General features: G+C 53.4%; 1 long non-coding RNA gene across 1 annotated transcript in view; it reads left to right on the top strand.

Annotated features, from left to right (window-relative positions):
- Nucleotides 1–2,922: 2,922 nt before the first annotated feature.
- Nucleotides 2,923–19,919, top strand: part of LOC121470758 (uncharacterized) — a 152,987-nt gene continuing 135,990 nt past the window's right edge. The window contains exon 1 of the long non-coding RNA XR_012058379.1: nt 2,923–3,348. This is a non-coding gene — a long non-coding RNA (uncharacterized lncRNA). The remainder of the gene's footprint in view (nt 3,349–19,919) is intronic.

Here is a 19,919-nt window from a genome sequence, read left to right as displayed (position 1 = left end):
TTATGGCTTTGCTTTGGGGCTGCCATGGAGAGGTCAGGGAAGTGGATTTTTACCAGCCATGGGCTCCTAAGAAGGAACTTTGAAAGAATAAAAGGAATGGTGGGAAACGAGCAGGAACTGATGGCACCCACCCAAGAGGTTTCAAGGAATTCCGAGCTGGAATTGCTGTCAATGGGTTGTGCAAATATCTCTTACATCAATCCCAATATTCTAGCAAGGAAAGGCAACAAATGAGGAGCCAGCTTTTAGAGGAAGCTCGGGAGCAGCTGGAGAAATTCAGAGGCGATCACAGATTTCCACTTGTGGCTCTGTCCCCGCCACAAACACAATGATCACCATTCCAGAGCCACCCTGATGGCTGCACCTGCAGCAGGATTGGTTCAATGCTCAGGATTAAATCGAGCATTTCTTCTTTCCTGCTGGCATCTCGGAGCTCGTGCTCCCAGGAAATGTCATTTGGAGTGCGTGCAAGTGATTTTTGTACCTGAGCTCATTGCAAGCTCTTGTGTGGGCATAATGAAAGCTCCCATTTATGTGTTTATTCCTCCCCTGTCCTTGCTCTCCTGATATTGCAGTGGATTCAGCCTGTGCAGAGCCTTAAAGGCTTTTATTCAGTGGTGTTGGGTTTGGGGTGGTTTTCCTGGCACGGGCAGCATTCCTGCATGCTCTGCTTCTTGGAGACTCCGTGTCCCCTGCACTTCCCCTGCAGTGACGCTTCCTGGGCACCCCCAAGGACATGGAACAAGGAGAAACGGCCTCAAGTTGCACCAGGGGATGTTCAGGTGGGATACCAGGAAAAAATTCTTCACTGAAGAGTGATGAAACACTGGCACCACTGCCCAGGGCAGCGCTGGCATCACCATCCCTGGAAATGTTCAAAAAAGGAGCAGATGTGGCAATTTGGGATATGTTTTAGTGGCCGTGGAGGTGTTGGTTGAAGCTTGGGTTGATGATCTTGGAGGTCTTTTCCAACCTCAGTGATTCCACGACTGTCAGGTCACAATTCTGACAGTACCTGCTGATGTCCATGGGAATTCCCCTCCTCTGGAATTGTGCTTGAAGTCAGCAGGAAACCCATGAACAACATCAAGGGATCATAGCCTGGGAAAAGTGGTCAAAAGGGACGTTTAGGTAGAAATAAAGAAATCCTGCTTTAAAAATTTGAGAAATCTTTGAAGGAGTTAATAGGTGATAAATAGGAGTTAATAAAGGATTCACAGGTAAATATCCAAGAAGTTCATAGGTACAAAATCCAGATGATGGATTTGTCTTTCAAAAAATCCTTCATAAAGTCCCTTCACTAACCCAAAGGGAAATTACCTGCCCTGAGTGAGGGGAGGGGCCTCTTGTGGCTTCTGGTGACCAAGAGAGTCAATGATCTTCTTTTAGGAAGGAACAATGCCAGTAGAGCTTCCCAAAAATCTGGCCTGACCTTGCGCCTTTTAACTTTCTCACCAGCAACTTTTTGCTGGTTTTGTAAGCTGTGGTTCTCAAAAACCCAAATTTTCTGTGCTTCAGTGTCCTCCAGGACAGTCAAACCCGAAGGTGATTGTCTGAGGGAAGAGCTCCCAAATCTGAAGGATGAGGTGATAAAAAGTGATAAAACGCCAGGACAAGTTCCTGGTCAATAAAGGCTGTCATAAATGCAGGTGCAAACAGCTCTGAGTGCATGCAAAGAGCCACAGGGTGTGAATGCAAGAGCTCTGGGAGGGGACAGGGCCGTGGAAATGCCTGCTCAGCACTCCCAGGGCCAGAGGTTCTCAGGTTTGTTGGGAAATCCTCCAATTCCAGGGCAGGGGGAGCTCAGGCTGGAGGGGCTGAGCCCCCCGTGCCTCAGAGAAGGGCTGCAGAGGCAGGGGAGGCTCAGGTGAAGCTCAGGTGCCTCTGCCCAAGCTCTGAGCACAAGTTAAGAACAGCATTGCCTCTGGTTTTGGGTTGAAAAGGCATTTGGACAAGCTCCTTCTGGAGATTTTTTGGAAATTAGCTGGGAAGATGGATATAAAACTGTAGTTCCAGAAGTTTTTAGCCTGTGGTTGTCTGGATCAAAGCAGACCAGCCACAATCAGAACACCATGACCATTTGTGTAAATGTCCCTTTATGTCCCTTCCAAGCCCAATCATTCCATTATTTCTGACCACAGAATCCCAGCATCAATGAGGTTGGAAAAGCCCTCTGAGATCATGGTGGAGGTCACCTCTAAACCAGTCCCCAGGTGCCACCTCCACAGAGCATCTCCAGGTTTGGTGAATCCTCCACTTCCCGTTCCGATGTTTGCCAGCCCTTTCAGCGAGATTTTCCCTCATATCCCACGTGATCCTGTGGAAATTCTTCTGTAAGTAAATCATTTTAGGGCAAAGCCAGACATGAAAGGAGCCATCCAAACACCACTTCCTTTTTATGAAGGAAAGTAAGTGGAAGCTGGATAAACAATTCATATTGTTCCTCATTAGTTCACACTAATCAGTAGAGTGTCTCAAATAAGCATTTAATTAAGAATTAATGTGGCGGCTGTTATAAAATGAAATATTAATTGGAAAAGAGAAGTTTCAGGTTTGTTTAGGTGCGGGGAATCTGCCCACCTCATGCTTAACTTGATTACACAAGTGCTTTCCAATTTGTGAATTGTTTAATGTATACAAGTCATAAGGACCTGACATTTAACGAGGGAACACTGGCAAATTAATTCCATTCAGAGCTAAAAATGCAGCTTGACATTTGGTAACCAGGGCTTCCTCATCACAATTCCGTGTTTCCCTGGGTGCTGATGGACTGCCCTGGGATCAGGTGGCAAAAGGATGAAGGAACAATTGGGATTTCATGGATCAGTGATCAGGGAGCGATGGCAGCTGGGGTCTGACACAGGGCACAGCTGAGCTGGGGATAGGGGCAGGGGGTTTCTGCTCCTCTGCCCCACCTGCAGAGCTGCCCCAGCCCTGGGCAGGCACAGGAGGGACCTGGAGCTGCTGCAGAGAGCCCAGAGGAGGCACCAGAGATGCTGCAAGGGCTGGAGCCCCTCTGCTCTGGAGCCAGGCTGGGAGAGCTGGGGGTGCTCACCTGGAGAGGAGAAGCTCCAGGGAGAGCTCAGAGCCCCTTGCAGGGCCTGAAGGGGCTCCAGAAGAGCTGGAGAGGGACTGGGGACAAGGGATGGAGGGACAGGACACAGAGAATGGCTCCCAGTGCCAGAGGGCAGGGATGGATGGGATATTGGGAATTAGGAATTGTTCCCTGTGAGGGTGGGCAGGCCCTGGCACAGGGTGCCCAGAGCAGCTGTGGCTGCCCCTGGATCCCTGGCAGTGCCCAAGGCCAGGCTGGACACTGGGGCCGGGAGCAGCCTGGGACAGTGGGAGGTGTTCCTGCCATGGCAGGGGTGGCACTGGATGGGCTTTAATGTCCCTTCCACCCAAAGTACCTTGGGATTCCATGAATTCTGCTGTCAGTGGAAGCTCTTACACTTCTTTCTGACTCCTCCCAGGTATGATCCAAGGACTTCCAGGCATTTCAGCACAAGGAGAAGGATGGGATTTATAAGAAGGAGCAGAGCAGATCCATCAGCACCTAGATCCAGGTACCTGTAGCTGCACAGCTGCCAGAACTGAGTCAGGCTCTGAGCTGAACACAATTATCCATAGGCTGGAAGTTTTAGGGACTGAAACCTTTCTACATTGCTGCTGCCTGAATTTGCCAAATGCTTTCAGCAGACAAGGCAGTAAAAGAGAATTTTTTGAACGTGTCAAAATACCTCATTTTCACATTTTCTAGAAGGAAATATTTTGCTTTGGAAATGAGAAAATGCTCTGTGTCAATATTCCCCATGTGACAGCACTCAGACTCCTTTCTCTCTAAATGACAGGGTTTTGTTGCTTCAAATTGACAGAGATTTTCCCTGTTTGTGAACCTTTTATTTTAAAGAACCTGAATAAAGAAGGCAAAATATTCTCTCATCATTTGAATGACAGAAGTTGAGTGAGCTCAGAAAATTCCAGTACTTTCCTTCCCTGAGTTCTCATGGTTTGCATTATCAAAAGCAGTTTCCTTGCTCTGCCAGGCCTCTCCATTAGCATTTCCCAATGCCACATCAGCCTCGGGAGGAAGGGCAGTAATCTGGGAGGGTGATTCCTTAGGAGCACTTGTGATGTGGTTTTTGGGAGAGGGACACGGGGGCCATGGGACTGCCCCTGGCTCTGTGCAGGAGCCAAAAGGCAGCTGCTTTGCTGTGTGTGCAGTGAGGAGTCGCTGCAGGCAGCAGGAAAGGCTGTTAATCACCGGGGCAAATAGAGCTGTAAACCCTCAGCCCTTTTCTCCTCTCAGGGGAGTCCTTTCCCCAACAGCTCCATCTCCCCAGGCTCTGTCCTGACCTTCCCGATGTCGCTGTCTCTGCTCTGGCCTCGCTTATCTCTGGGTTTCTTGGTTTTACACAGGTAATTGTCCAAGCTGTCACTTCTCAGGGCGAGTGCTTGGCCACACTGATCTGCTCCAAGATCCAGCATTTTCCCTTTGGCTCCTCAGCTGTCTCAGCCCCTCTGCAGGAGCAGAGCTGGGGCTGGAGCCAGCAAGGGCTAAAAACCTCCCTGACAACCTGTGGCAAGAATCACCTGACGGCAGGTGGGCAGAGCTTTGGCTTCAGCTCCACACGCCCTCCCCAACACTTCCCTCCAAATGTTCTCAGCTGAGATCACAGCTCTGTGATGCCTCCACAGAGCAGAGAAACAGAGAAACACCTAAAAAAAGGGGGTCAAATCTCAGAAGGCTCGGGGCCCAATGCATCAAACCCAGAACTGGGAGCTGCACAGAGATGTCAAAACCAAAACTGGAGCATCCCACGTAGCTGGTTCTGACTTGTGCCAAGAGCTCCCAGCTCAGCTCCCTCGGAGCTCTGTTCTCACTCAGGGCTGGCTCGAGCATCTCCATCTGACCCAGGCTTCTGGTGCTCGTTTCCTGCACTACATGTCAGCGTGTCAGCACCAAATGGCAGAGCTGGAGAGCTGAAGGCTGAGTTCCCAGCGTGTCAGCACCCCCGACTCCTCGGGCTAGAGGTGTGAGCCAAGGGCCATCGCCTGGCCCCAGTTCCGGGGGCTGCCACTCCAAGGAGAAGAATGGGAGGTGAGTGCTAAAAGTGTTGCTTTCTCACCCAAACGGAGGAGTTGGCAGGAGGGCTCCAACTGCTGCATCCTGCCCACCTACACAAGCCCAGCCTGACAAAGATGGGATGGTTCCACTGAAGGAGCATCACGTTATCCCTGGGTTCCTGCAGGGGCTGAAACTGCAGCGCTGGCAAAGCTTTGTGAGTTCAGAACCTTCCTCACCTGAGCTCAAGTGCCCTTGCCCCCAGAATCCCAGATTTACCAGGCTTTATCTCCTGGGTCTGGATCTTTTCTCCTAAGTTTGGATCTTTCCTTCTGGGTTTGGATCTCTTCCAGCTCATCTGCACAGCAACTTGAGTTGCACTCAAGTCCTGAGCTGTCCCCCTGCTCACACATGAATTCAGCTCCGCTCTGAATGCCTTTTCTTCTTTATCCAGAGTACCTGCTCTCCATTCTTCCTGGCATTCCAGAGCTGCTTCTTCCTGGCCCTGACAGGACTGAGTGAGAGGAGGAGTTTTAATGTGCTTTCCAGTCAATTGCTTTTACGAGCTGCTTGTGGTGGAAGTGCTGCCTGTGAAGTTGTGAACTCGGTGGCTGTGCCCGGCACATCCCGGCTTTCCTGTGCCCAGGGAATTAGGGAACACTCTCCTCATTCATCAGAAAGCACTGAGAAGTTCATGGGCCAATGATTAAGTGCATTCCAGTGCTCAGAATTTAATTTCTTCTTGGCTTTCTCCTTGAATGAGACAGCACCTTGCTGCTGCACAGAGTCCAGCTCAGCCTGAGCTCGGTCTGGCTGCCTGGGCAGCTCTCAATTCCCAGCCCTGGCTGTCATCCAGGGACAACCTCTCTCTCTTCATGCTCTAGTATCAGCCACATTGGATATTGGGAATTGGGAATTGTTCCCTGTGAGGCTGGGCAGGCCCTGGCACAGGGTGCCCAGAGCAGCTGTGGCTGCCCCTGGATCCCTGGCAGTGCCCAGGGCCAGGTTGGACACTGGGGCTGGAGCAGCCTGGGACAGTGGGAGGTGTCCCTGCCATGGCAGGGGTGGCACTGGATGGGCTGTAAGGTCCCTTCCACCCAAAGTACCCTGGGATTCCATGAATTCTGCTGTCAGTGGAAGCTCTTACACTTCTGGAAGTGCCCAAGGCCAGGATGGACACTGGGGCGTGGAGCAGCCTGGGACAGTGGGTGGCGTCCCTGCCATGGCAGAGGTGCCATGGATGGGTTTTAAGGTCCCTTCCTACCCAAACCATTCCATCATCTTGTGATCCTGTGACCCGCATAATCTCATATTTCAGATCTAAAAATGTGAGATCACTTGATTTTTTCCAGCTGAAGAAGAGAAGACAGGGGAGACGCATTGGGGTATGCAACATCCTCCTGAGGGCAGCTCCCATCTCTGCCCTGGGACAGGGACAGCAGCCAGGGAACGGCTGGAGCTGGGCCAGGGCAGCTCAGGCTGGAGATCAGGAAAGGTTCTTCCCCCAGAGGTGCTGGCACTGCCCAGGCTGCCCAGGGAATGGGCACGGCCCCGAGGCTGCCAGAGCTCCAGGAGCCTTTGGGCAGCGCTGCCAGGGATGGACAGGGTGGGGTTGGTGGGGGTCTGGGCAGGGACAGGAGTGGGACTGGGTTATCCTGGGGGTCCCTCCAGCTCAGAACATTCCATGATTCTCTGAAATGCACCACTTTGCCCCTTTTTCCTGGTTTCTAATTGGAATTGGCCAATTATTTGCCAGAAAACCCTGCTGGCCTCGTTCAGCCCATGCCCTGTTGGTGAGTGACTCCCCAGCAGACAGCAGGGAGTTCTTGCCCAGCCACCGTCCCTGAGCTGAGGACTCAGGCCTGGACTTGTCTGAAGATGAAACTGGGAGGCACTGAAGGCTGTCAGAGATGGGAGTACTCACATTTCCTGGTGGTTCTGCCATGCTTGGGGTGGTGAGAAGCCCAGGGACAGTGAGACAGTGCCTCAGAGATGCAAATGGGGAAAAGCAGCTCCCATGGGTGTTGTCTTCCCTGTTTGCTTTTTGTTCCCGGTGGATTCCCAGAGCCCTTGGCAACATCCTTGCTCTGGGGGACTTTCACCCAGCAGTAATTTCTGCCCAGCCTGAGAGTGGTTTACCAGAAGAGGTTTCCTTTCATTCTCAGTGATGGAGCTCAATAATTGTTCAGCCTTAAAGGGTTTCTCCTCACTCAGGTCTTGCTCCCCAAAGGGCTCCCCCTGCCCATCCTGTCCTGCTCATTCCCCTTCAATCCCAGTGATGTTCCTGTTGGAATTGATCCCTCTGCCATTTTCCCAGCAGGGCACTGCCTCCTCGCTCTCCCCAGGGATGTTATGATGTTATTTCTCTCTGGTGCTCCCTCATTTGTCTGTTAGACCCCTCTGCCCAAACTCATTCTTATGGAAAATTCCATCTCTCATTGCAATGCTGGGAATCAAAGGAGAATCAAATCCCAGCCAGGGCTGTGCTGGGCAATCTGAAAATTGCCCAGGAAATACCTCTGAGCTCTGCAGAACCTGTGATTTCAGTGCTGTGCATTAAATAACCTTTTCAATGCCAGTGGCTTCACCACTTCTGATTTTTATATAACAGCCAGCTTGGTGTTTTCCCTGGAATTTGGGCAAATAACTCAGTGTTGGATTTGACTGCAGCTATTATTTCCACAGTTTTATGCTAAAAGGGGAGGCATTCAAGGAGCTGGAGAAGTTCCCTAGAAGCTGCTTCACCTCCTGGGAGCTTCCCCCAGCCTTGTGATCTCTGCTGTCCTACTGATATTCTGTCACTGTCCCCAGACAGTGTAGCCCATGTCCCTCCCTCCTGAGTGTGAGCACCTGGGCAGGGTCACACATTCCTTTCTCATAAATTCCTGGGAATTCTGGGCCCAGCTGGGAGGCAGCAGCAACACCTGGACATGAGAATGGCTCTGCTCCCAACCCACACAGAGCTCCACATCCAAGCCCAGCTGTCTGCAGGATGTCCTAGAGAAACAGGATTTTTCCTAGAATGTTTCATCTCACTCATTTTTGACTAAGCTGGACTTGGATCTGGAGGGTCTTTTCCAGCCTTAGTGACTCCAGAGTTCTACAAGAGCTGCATTTCATACCTGATCCTGCTCCGTTTACAAAATTAAGAGATCAAAAAGCAGTTTCTGAGCCCAGAGTTATTGGGGTTTGTGCTTTCAGCTGGTGAGAGGTGCACAGTGATGAAGCTTAGGCAAAGCTCCTAAAGCCAGGGCTGAGTTCAGGGCACTTGTTGCGGGCTCAAAGTGCTCATGCCAATGGCTGATCTGGTTCAGCTGGTGTGGGATAAACCCCTTGGGGCTGTGCAGCCAATTAGGAGACTTTTTTTGAATATTTTGGCTCTGAAGATGTGATTAGAGCATGGGAAGTTTCCCTGGAAGTGTCCCCAGGAGCTGCAGGCAGGACAGGCTGAGCTGCATCCCCAGTCTGTGCTGGGGATCAGATCCCATTCCGGATCGAGGTGGGAACTCATCCCCTGTGAGGGACTGGCACAAATCCCAGTGGCCACACTGGGGGAACCGAAGCCCCTGCCTTGATCCTGGCCCCGGGCTGAGACTCAGCTCTGCTCTTTCAGGTCAGTTTGGAAGACTCCCTTACCTGGGACCGAGGGAGCAGCTCTGGGAGCAGCCCTTTAGCAGGTGCCTTTCCTGGAGCAGGGACTCCATCCCTGAGCTCTCATGGCTCAGTTTGGATTGGGGATCCCAACCTGAGCCAGAATGTTGTGTCTGGCTTCAGCAGTTCCTCTCCTGAGGATCAGCTGGAAGCACTTGGTCTGTCACACCTGAGAAGACCATTCCCTGCTGCATCTCCATATCACGGAATTCCAGACTGATTCAGGCTGGAGGGACCCCAGAGGGTCCCTGGGGCACCTCCCTGCTCCAGCAGGGCCATCCCAGAGCTCAGGGCACTCAGGCTGTGCTCACAGCTCTGCCATGGCCCCAGGAGGAGACCCCACAGCCTCTCTGGGCTCTGTCAGGGCTGGCACTGCCCAGGGCAGGAGTTCTGCCTCCTGGGCAGGGGCAGCTCCTGGGCTCAGCCCTGCCCGGGGCTCTGGGGCCATGGCTGGGGCTGGAGCAGAGCCTGGGGCTGCTCTGAGTGCTGCACACAGGGACAGACTGGGGGACACGGGGACAGACAGACAGGGACAGACTGGGACAGACTGGGGGACATGGGGACAGACAGACTGGGACAGACTGGGACAGACAGACAGGGACAGACAGACTGGGACAGACAGACACAGACAGACTGGGACAGACTGGGACAGACAGACACAGACAGGGACAGACAGAGACAGACAGACAGAGACAGACAGGGACAGACAGGGACACACAGGGACACACAGGGACACCCAGGGGGACACAGGTTCACCCAGGGACAGCCGGGGCTCAGGCCCCTCTCACTGGGCTCTCTCCAGGCTGAGCAGCCCCAGCTCCCTCAGCCTTTCCTGGGCAGGGAGATGCTCCAGGCCCTTGCCCAGCTCCAGGAGCTCCTGTCCCTGCTGTGCTGAGGATCCAGAGCTGGACACAGCACCCAGAGGTGTCCCCAGGGCTGGGCACAGGGGCAGATCCCCCCTGACCTGCTGGGAATGCTCTTCTTCATCCTCTCCAGGACACCCCAGGATCTCCCACCCTTGCTGCCCTGCCCATTGCCACAGGCTCCTCTGCCTGTGCCCATCCCTCTGTCCCTGGAGCATTCCATGTCACACTGCTCCTGGCACCCGGTGCTTCCAGGAGATTTTCCCCATTCCTGATCCTCTCCTGGAACCATCTCCAGGTGGCAATAGCAGGGGACTGGGAAGGTGGAATGATCCCAGGGGAGCTCTGCCCGTTCCAGGCTTTGCTGTCTTGGCTGTTTCTTCAGCACGGAAAGCTCTGTGGCAGGGAATGTGCCCTGGATAAACTTCTGGGAAATCAGGCTCAGAAATATGTGCAGGAAAATGAACACATTAATACATTTTATTTGAACTTTCAATTTCCTGAGCAGGAAAGGGATGAGTTTGATCATGAATATTAATTACATGAGGGCAGCAGATGAGGAGAAAGTCTGAGGCTGCCCACAGGAAGCCAAATCTGTGTCATGGTGTAGTCAGGAGGAGGCCAGCACTGCCATCCTGGATTTCCCATCATCTACCCCATCCTGGAGGGACAGCAATTTGATCCTGATCTCCTGCCCAGCTCCTTCAGGCTGTGGAATCCCACCTGGCATGATTTGCCATTGCTGAAAGCCACCCAGGGTGGTTATTTTATCCCTGTGCTGCTGCAGGTGATTTGTACCAACATTCCTGTTATTTTCCTGGCAGCCAGGGCCATGCCATGCCATGCCATGCCATGCCATGCCATGCCATGCCATGCCATGCCATGCCATGCCATGCCATGCCATGCCATCCCATCCCATCCCATCCCGCTTTCACCAATGCTGCTGGAAAAGTTCATCTCCTGGAGCATCCCATTCCCATTAACATAATCTCGTTAAAATGACAATACAAGTGAACATCAGCAGTGCCAAGGCTCGGTGAGACCTCAGCAGCTCCTGGTGCAGCTGACCTGGGCCTCCAGGCAGGTCCCCCTTTCCCGGTGCTGCGGGTCAGGGTGACAGCCCCTCCATCCCCTCCCTCCATCTCTGCCACCTTCTGCTTTTCTCTGCTGGCTCCATCCCTGCTGCTGCTGCAGGGGTTGGTTCATTGCCAGACCTACTTTGGTCCTGAGACATTTTTAATCTTCCTTGGGTTGTCAGCCTCGGAGCTCCTGCTACCTGACAGCCATCCGTAGAGCCAGATCCTGCATCTTTACTGCTCACATGTCGGAATCTGTGCTATTTAAATGATCCTGAGATTGCAGAAAGTCTCTGTCTTTCTGCCCCACTGCCAAAGCAGAAGCCATAATTGGTCTGTGCTGGTTTCAGGGTTGTTTATTCTGTTTATCTCTAACATGTTCTGCTGCCCTGCCGCAGCTCTGTCCTGCAGGGCAGCGTGTGGGGCTCTGCCCTCAGTGGGATGGTACAAACATTAAATACCACAAACTACCTGTGCTGGATTTACAATAACGTGCCAATATCTGTCACCTACGTTGGACAGTGTGTCCCCAGCCTAAACCAACAGAAAAATGCCAACACCACAGTGAAACATGGAGGGCATGAAGAAGGAGAAAAAGGACAAGGCACACCCAATTTCCTCCATCTTGTCCCCTTTGGACCCCTCATCTAGAATCCTAAAATTTTACTTTTGCACCCGTGTCACACTTAATTATTACTTATATCAAACACTCAGAGCTGGTAATTCATCCTGTAAGATTGAAAACTCTTTTCCATGGGCAGAGATCACAGCCAGTGTCTCTGGGGGCTCTGTCCAGGGGGGTTCCTGACCCCTGCCAGGGTCCCAGACCTGCCAGGGCAGCCAGAGGGATGCTCTGGATTCCCACACTCACACTTTCCCCAGCTCCCTTCCTTGTGTTTGATAGTGGGGTATTAACAATAACAGAATATCACTGATGATTAGTAGGGTTAAATATTGCTTCTCATCCCCCAGCTTTATGGCAAGCATTTGCAGAGTTCAGGTTTCTAGGAGGGGGTTCATCCTGCAGCTCACATTTAAAGAAAATATTGTGAAGCGAATCCAATTTTCTCATTTTCAAACATCAAAAAATATTTCAAAATAATGTCAAATCTTCCTTTTGCTCCTCAGAGTGACCAAGGGCTCCCTGAAGACTAAATTCTGATGTTTTAGTTGGGAACATCTTTTCTGTGTTGTTCTTTTGTTGTCTTTTTCCCATAAGAACCCACAAATTAAGAAAATTATTCTTTTTCTTTACTCCTGGTAGCATTTTATGTTAAATTTCCTGGAGAAGTGCAAACAAACAAACAAAACCTTGTGTAAATAATGAAGGCAAACCTTATTAACCTACATAGAGAGCAGCAGCCAGTTCAGGGATAAAACAAGTGCCCTACTTTAGGTGGGAAATCAGGAAAAAACACTAAACCTGCTAAAAACCAGGCAGGTTTTCACAAAGGCAAAGGTGGTAGTGAACGGCAGAGCTGGTGAATAAATCAAGGAGCTGTTTATGGATGGATAAAGTGGTTAAAGAGGGATTCAGCCACTGGGATTTGGAGTTGAGGTGTTTGGGGAGAGTTGTGCCCAGCTCCAAGCATCCCTTTGAGCCCCTGCAGACCACAGACTCCAGGGAGCCTGGGAAACCCATTCAGGAAAAGGCATTTTCCTGGAAATGGATCAGCCTTACCCAACTCCTGAGTGTTGTTGCCAAAAGGGGCTGCTCCCAGCAGGATGTTCAGGAAAGAGAGGGCACAAAAACCTTTCCCAGCTCCCTGGCCAGTGCAGGGATTGTGATCCTGGAAACTGCAGAAAGTGATGAAATGTCATGGGATCATGGAATGGTCCATTGGGTGGGAAGGGACCTTAAAGCCCATCCAGTGCCACCCCTGCCATGGCAGGGACACCTTCCACCGTCCCAGGCTGCTCCCAGTCCCAATGCCCAGCCTGGCCTTGGGCACTGCCAGGGATCCAGGGGCAGCCACAGCTGCTCTGGGCACCTGTGCCAGGGCCTGCCCACCCTCACAGGGAACAATTCCCAATTCCCAATATCCCATCCATCCCTGCCCTCTGGCACTGGGAGCCATTCCCTGTGTCCTGTCCCTCCATCCCTTGTCCCCAGTCCCTCTCCAGCTCTCCTGGAGCCCCTTTAGGCCCTGCAAGGGGCTCTGAGCTCTCCCTGGAGCCTTCCCCTCTCCAGGTGAGCACCCCCAGCTCTCCCAGCCTGTCCATTACCACACCATTCTCTGGAAACCTTTCAGAGAGCCCAAATCTCCATGAAATGCCCTTAGACAGGAATTCCCAGCCCCATTCCCTGTTTGCAGACACTCCACAGGGGCTGGCCCAGAGCAAGATTATCCAAATCCCAGCATTCCCAAGGGAAGCAGACATTTTAGGAGCAGCAGAAGCAGGTGCATAAATCTCCAAGGCCACAGAGTCGTTCCTACTGTGGATATTTCCCATCCAGCTTCCCAGAGAGTGCCCTTCTCCCAGGATACCACCCCAGCCCGCTCCAATGGAGATCCTCAGCTGAGGAAGCAGAGTGAATTCTCATTATTTTCCTTGCCTTTTTGTTTTTTTTTTTTTTTTTTCCCTTTTGCCTTCTGTGGATATTTTGCCACCCCCTCCACAAACAGAATTTTAGGCTAGAGCTCTTCCATGAAGGCTCTTTGATCCATATTCATGGCAGATTCCTGGCTTATCTCTGAGCACCACTCACACATGCAGCTCACTCGAGCTGTTGGTATTTTTAAATGTTTAACATATAAAAGTTTAATCACAAAGTTGCCCAATGTTTGTTTCTTATGAAAAGCATTGTTAATGCTCGAGCCACTCCTCTGGAGGTTTTCCATATCTGTGTTGTGCTGGATCTGGGCTGAATTTAGATGGAGTGTTCCAGGATGCAGCACTGCTGCTGCTGCTGCTCCTCAGGGCTTCCCAAGGCTCCAGGCTGGGTGGGAAACTACGGATGGGACAACCCAACCCAGCTGTGAGGAAATGTAGGATGCAGGAAGCTGCTGGAGCAGCTCTGCGAGGAAGGAGCTGGGGACAGCGAGGTGTCCCTGAGCCACGAGAGTGACCTGGGGCCCAGCGGGATCCTGGGGGCAGCAGGAAGAGCATTCCCAGCAGGTCAGGGGGGATCTGCCCCTGTGCCCAGCCCTGGGGACACCTCTGGGTGCTGTGCCCAGCTCTGGATCCTCAGCACAGCAGGGACAGGAGCTCCTGGAGCTGGGCAAGGGCCTGGAGCATCTCCCTGCCCAGGAAAGGCTGAGGGAGCTGGGGCTGCTCAGCCTGGAGAGAGCCCAGTGAGAGGGGCCTCAGCCCTGCCTGTCCCTGGGTGTCCCTGTCTGTCCCTGTCTGTCCCAGTCTGTCTGTCCCTGTCTGTCCCTGTCTGTCTGTCCCTGTCTGTCCCAGTCTGTCCCAGTCTGTCCCAGTCTGTCTGTCCCAGTCTGTCTGTCCCAGTCTGTCACAGCCTGTCCCAGTCTGTCCCTGTCTGTCTGTCCCAGTCTGTCCCAGTCTGTCCCAGTCTGTCCCAGTCTTTCCCTGTCTGTCTGTCCCAGTCTGTCCCTGTCTGTCCCAGTCTGTCTCAGTCTGTCCCAGTCTGTCTGTCCCAGTCTGTCCCAGTCTGTCCCAGTCTGTCCCAGTCTGTCTGTCCCAGTCTGTCTCAGTCTGTCTGTCCCCGTGTCCCCCAGTCTGTCCCTGTGTGCAGCACTCAGAGCAGCCCCAGGCTCTGCTCCAGCCCCAGCCATGGCCCCAGAGCCCCGGGCAGGGCTGAGCCCAGGAGCTGCCCCTGCCCAGGAGGCAGAACTCCTGCCCTGGGCAGTGCCAGCCCTGACAGAGCCCAGAGAGGCTGTGGGGTCTCCTCCTGGGGCCATGGCAGAGCTGTGAGCACAGCCTGAGTGCCCTGAGCTCTGGGATGGCCCTGCTGGAGCGGGGAGGTGCCCCAGGGACCCGCCGGGGTCCCTCCAGCCTGAATCAGTCTGGAATTCTGTGGAATTTCCTTCTTGATACTTCTGACTGGGATGTGGGACTAACAAAGCTCTCCTGAGGACAGGCAGGTGCTATGTCCCCTCCTGCAGCCTGAAGAGCAGATCCTGCAGGATCAGCCCCTGGAGCGGCTGGCAAGGAGGAGATCAGGGCAGGAGCTCTGTGTGGTCAGGCTGTGTCTGGAGCCGCTGCCGACTCAGGAATATCCATCCCCTTCCCAGAGAGGCACCGACCCCAGGCTTTTCCATATGCAGAACCTGTTCTGGTATTTCCAGGGAAATACAGCAGCCTGGTGGCTGCTGCCTGAACTGCTGCGGTGGGCCCGGGGCAGGTGAAGCAGCAGCAGGAGCAGGAGGATGCCCCGAGCGCCAGGGAAGAGCCACGGGGATCAGAGAAACGCAGGAGAGGGAATGTCCTGGTCGTCCTTAATGTGCAAATGGGAATTATGGCCAGAGCGGAGAGAAACCAGATTGCAGAGGGTGTCCCGAGCGCCTCTGAAGGGCTGAGAGTTGCCTGGCTCTGTGTGACACATCTTCAGCTGCACTCCCGGCGGGAGGGATGGCTCCTGAGGATTGCTGACAGGAGCACAGAGCTTTCCCCTCCTCGGACCCAGCCAGGAGGTGACTGACACAAAAGCCAGCCAGGCCTGTCCTGCTGCTCCCCAGGGATCCAAAGGCAGAAGATTATTCACTTTGTTGGGATGCTCTGTGGTCCAGGATGAAAAGAACCAGCTGAGGGTCAAAACAGAGAAAATCCAGAGCAGGGGAGGCTCCTGCAGCAGCACGGACCCTTTCCATGTCTGCCTGGATCAGTGCTGGGCTGGAGACACTGAAGTGCTCTGGATGTGGCTGCAAAGAGCTCCAGCCAAGCTCCAGGTGGTTGCAGTGTCCGTGGAGGGTCTGGCCAAACCTTCCAGTTCCCTGGAGAACTGCTGGCCCCATGGAGAGGGACATGGACACATGAGGACAGAGTGGGGGTGGCTGGGTCTGGCAAAAAACAGAAGGGTAAGAGGGGTCAGAGAGCCACCTGTGCTTGGCAAGGAGTTTAAAGGGTGGTACAGCCAACTTCTGTGGCAGCAGGGCAAGGGAGAGTTGCCACAGCTTGAAGTAGAGGAGGCTCAGGTTGGGAACTGGGAAAATATTGCTCCCTGGGATGGTGGTGAAGCCCTGGGACAGGCCACCAGGTGGGGAGGTGGGGAAAGTCTTGGAACAGCTGAATTGACCAAGATCTACCAAGCTGGATTTTGGTGATCCTTGTGGGTCCCTTCCAGCACAGACCTTTGGGACAAAGCAGTCCTGGAGTGGCTCCTAAGGGTGAGAGGTTTGTTGTGAGGAAAGGAGGTGTCAACGATGCAAAACATCACTGGAGGGGTGGGGACATCTCATTTCTCCTCCTGGCTCTGGATTGCCCCTTCCTGGGGAAGGAAGGCTGGTGAGGAATGTTCCCCCAGCTCTGGTTTTGCAGAACATCTTGGGACACAAGATGGATGGACAACCTGCAGAGCAATTCTCATTTTTGGTGCTGCTGCCAACCCAGTGCCTAAACCCAGTTTATAGGATGCTGTGCTGGGCCACGAACCCCTGTTCTGAGGGGTGTTCACATCCTGGTTTCTTCTCCTTTCTTCCCGCTGTGCACAAGCTGGAATTCTCCCAGGAACTGGGCTGTTCCTTCTGTCCAGGGCCCTCATTTTATCCCTGCCTGCAGCAGCCAGTCCATGACCCCCAGCCCCTCCTTGCTGGTCCCCAAACGTGACCTGCAGACAATAAAACCAGCTGAGTTAAACTGGCACTGACAGAACATGCCCCGAGATCTTCAATGTCATTTACAAACAGCTCTGAGATCTTCAGAAAGCGGGTGGAGGACCAACTTTTAACAACGAGGCAAGGGATACAAATAATTAAGCAGCTGTTTCTCGTAGGGTGCTGCTCCCTCGCTGCCAAAAGCCAGAGTGGGACTTTGCAGAGTGCTCAGCCCCCTGATCCCAGCATCCCAGCCATGGAACAGCCTTCGCACAAATGCCCTTTCAAAGGGAATTGTCCCCAGAGTTTGAGAGGAGCAGGGTCAAGGGCAGAGCAGGAGGTGCACCACAGAATTCCTGCCCAGTCAGTGCCCTGCTCCTCATCTGCTCTCTCTGCTTGTGCTCTCGCAGGAGCAGAGCCCCTGGCAGATCCCAGCCTTTCCCAGCCCCTGGCAGAGCCCAGCATTTCCCAGCCCCTGACAGATCTCGGCCTTTCCCAGCCCCTGGCAGATCCCAGCCTTTCCCAGCCCCTGGCAGATCCCAGCCTTTCCCAGCCCCTGGCAGATCCCAGCCTTTCCCAGCCCCTGGCAGATCCCAGCCCCTGGCAGATCCCAGCCTTTCCCAGCCCCTGGCAGATCCCAGCCCCTGGCAGATCCCAGCCTTTCCCAGCCCCTGGCAGATCCCAGCCTTTCCCAGCCCCTGGCAGATCCCAGCCCCTGGCAGAGCCCAGCCTTTCCCAGCCCCTGGCAGATCCCAGCCCCTGGCAGATCCCAGCCCCTGGCAGATCCCAGCCCCTGGCAGAGCCCAACCTTTCCCAGCCCCTGGCAGAGCCCAACCTTTCCCCCAGGAGCCTGTGCCAGGCTGATGTGACTCCCGTGGATGAGCTCGGTCCCCGCGCTGTGTGCTGGGCTGAAGGACAGCCTCAGGAGGGACTTTCTGCCAAGCATTCCTGACCTCTGCTGTGCTCTGAGCTCTCAGATATTAAAAACAGAGTCCTTTCCAGTCCTGGGCTGGAAGAACAACTCAGCCCTGCTCCTCCTGGCTCCGCTCCCTCCCGCAGCAGTGTCCATCAGGAAGGCACCAGGAGCAGGAGCTGCTGCAGATCCCATCCCTGCAGAGATGGGATACAGGGTTGGTGAAGGGTTGGAAGCTTCAGCAAACCCCTTGCATCTCTTCTTTCTGTTCAGTGGCAGCTCTTGGCCCTCCCAAGACAGAGTGGCTGAGCTGTGGAGACCCCTCCACGCTCCCTGCGGCTCAGGAGGAGGCACAGCCAGAAATGGTCACCTTAAGGAAGGGCTCCAGTGCCTTCCTTGGGACTCTTGGGCTGGATTTTGCCCTGCTGTAAACAAGCTCAGCCCTTGCAGCAGTGAGAGACACCAGTGACCTTCAAGGAGGCTGAAAGTCGCTCCTGACGCCGGCTGAGTCACTCTGTGTTTTGTGGCTTCCCGGGCTCTTTGTGCCGTGTGTGCGTCCCAGGCAATCTCCCCGGCCAGCAGTGTGGGCACATGTCCTCATGTCCTTCCCAGGCCTGCCATAAACAATGGCCATTCAGCCACTGAGTCCCCCAAGACTTCCCAAATTGAGAAATCAAGTAAGGAAATCCCGCAGTGGAGCAGCTGTCAGACAAAGCCCTGCAGTGGCTGCGCTGTAATTCCAATGTCAAGGAGAGCATGGAATGGGATGGGGACAGGGTCTGGAAGCACTGCACAGCCTGGGCCTTCACTGGCACCCCAAGCTCCACCACAGAGCCCTGGGTTTCAGACACTGCTTTGCAGAATCCTTTAAAATCTGTGGGTTTAAACGTCCTTTAAAGAGATTTTTAAATCATTTAAAAGTCACCAAAGATGACAGCGTGGTGTGGTACCAAGAAGACAATGAATCACGGAATATTCTGAGCTGGAAGGGACCCACAGGGATCATCCAGTCCAGGTCCCTGCCCTGCACCATGCCACCCTGTGCACCCCTGCAGCGCTGTCCAAACGCTCCTGGAGCTCTGGGAGTGGGGCTGTTCTTGTTCCCCCTCCCAGCTCAGATGTGTGTGACCCACCCAGCCCGTCCAGCCCAGGGAGTGAGGAGGAGCAGAGGACCCGTGGTTGATGGGCAGGGACATCCCGAGCTGGGGGCAGATCTCAGGAGCAGGGCACCCTCAGTCCCCAGCAAGGAGTGAGTGTGGGACCACCCCAGACCCACCCTGAGGGTCAGTCCCTGCTCAGGGCGGGTCCCCTCCCTCTCCACGCAGACCCCAAGTAAAGCTGTGACCAGAGAAGGGAACCTCCAGCCCTTCTCCTTGTGGGGGAGGAAAGAAACCATATTCTGCTCTCTGTTCCAGCTGCTGGGAGCCAAGTATACCTCCCTCCTCCTCCTCACTGTCAACACCTTGGAAATGCCTCGGTTGCAGGCAGTGCTGGGATGCCTTTTTTATCTGTCACTTGCTCTTCCAAGCTGATCACTCTCAAATCACTTGGTTTTCTTGGCTCCCCACTGCTGAAGACAAAACTCAGGGATGCTGGAAAGAAGGGGAACCGAGGTGCTCCGAGGGTTTCTCTGTGGCACAGGGGTCCCACAGGGGGTGGGACATCCCTTCTGCAAAGGCAGAGCTCAGAAAGTGGCACACAGTGAGAACTGCTGAGTCCCCAGGGACAGGGCTCCTGCTGGGAGGGGTTCAGGTGCCACATCCTCTGTCCCAGTCCTTCCTTTTCTTTAAGGAACATCTGCCCCCGTGACGAAAAACATGGATAGCTGGCAGCTTCCTCCCCAGAGATCATCCAATGCTTTGGAATCTTGAAGATCTGAGGATGGCTGAATCCAAATTCTTCAAGCCAAGAACCTCTCACATATTCAACATTAGCTCTTTGCTCCAAAGCTAAAATCCCAACAATTTGCCCTTGGAATTCTTGCTCCTGAACAATCCCAAGTCGAGACCTCGGAAGCAGTGCAGGGAAAAGCCCTCCATTGTCAGGAAATGACCCTTCTGCTCCTTCCAGCCTTTTTTCCCCCCTTCCCTTTGCTTCTCCTGCAGGGTGAATCCATTTTATTAACAGCTCTTCATAAAGCCTGGCAGCATTTGAAAGACTGCAGCGTTTGCCTTGGAATATCAATCAGCAGCTGCCTTTCCAGCCCAGGGAAGGTTTGAAGGAAGAAAGAGGGGAGCTCTGAGGATCAGTGATCAATGCCAGCCCCACAGGGAGCCTGAGTTTAGGAGATTTGTTAGTGAAATATTAACTCAGTTCCTGCCCAGAGTGGGCTGAGCAGGAGCTGTGCCGGAGGACTGAGGAACCTCCAGCCACCAGGAGAATTCCTGGAGCATCCCCTCCATCCCACCCCAACACCAACAGCTGCATCCATGGCCGGGAGAGAACCTTCCAACAGAGGAAGGTCTCTTCTTCCAACAGAGCTGATTCTTTTTTTGTTTGTTTGTTTTTTGTTTTGTTTTTCTTTTTTTTTTTTTTGTTATTTTGTGGGGTTTGTTTTTGTTTTTTTTTTTTATTATTATTTTGTGGGTGGGTTTTTTGTTTGGTTTTTTTGTTTGTTTGGTTTTTTGTTTGTTT

The sequence above is a fragment of the Taeniopygia guttata genome, chromosome 15 (assembly GCF_048771995.1).
Source record: "Taeniopygia guttata chromosome 15, bTaeGut7.mat, whole genome shotgun sequence".
Classification (NCBI taxonomy): Eukaryota; Metazoa; Chordata; class Aves; order Passeriformes; family Estrildidae; genus Taeniopygia; species Taeniopygia guttata.
The sequence above is the reverse complement of the archived record's forward strand: the minus strand, read 5'-3'. Positions and strand labels throughout refer to the sequence as shown.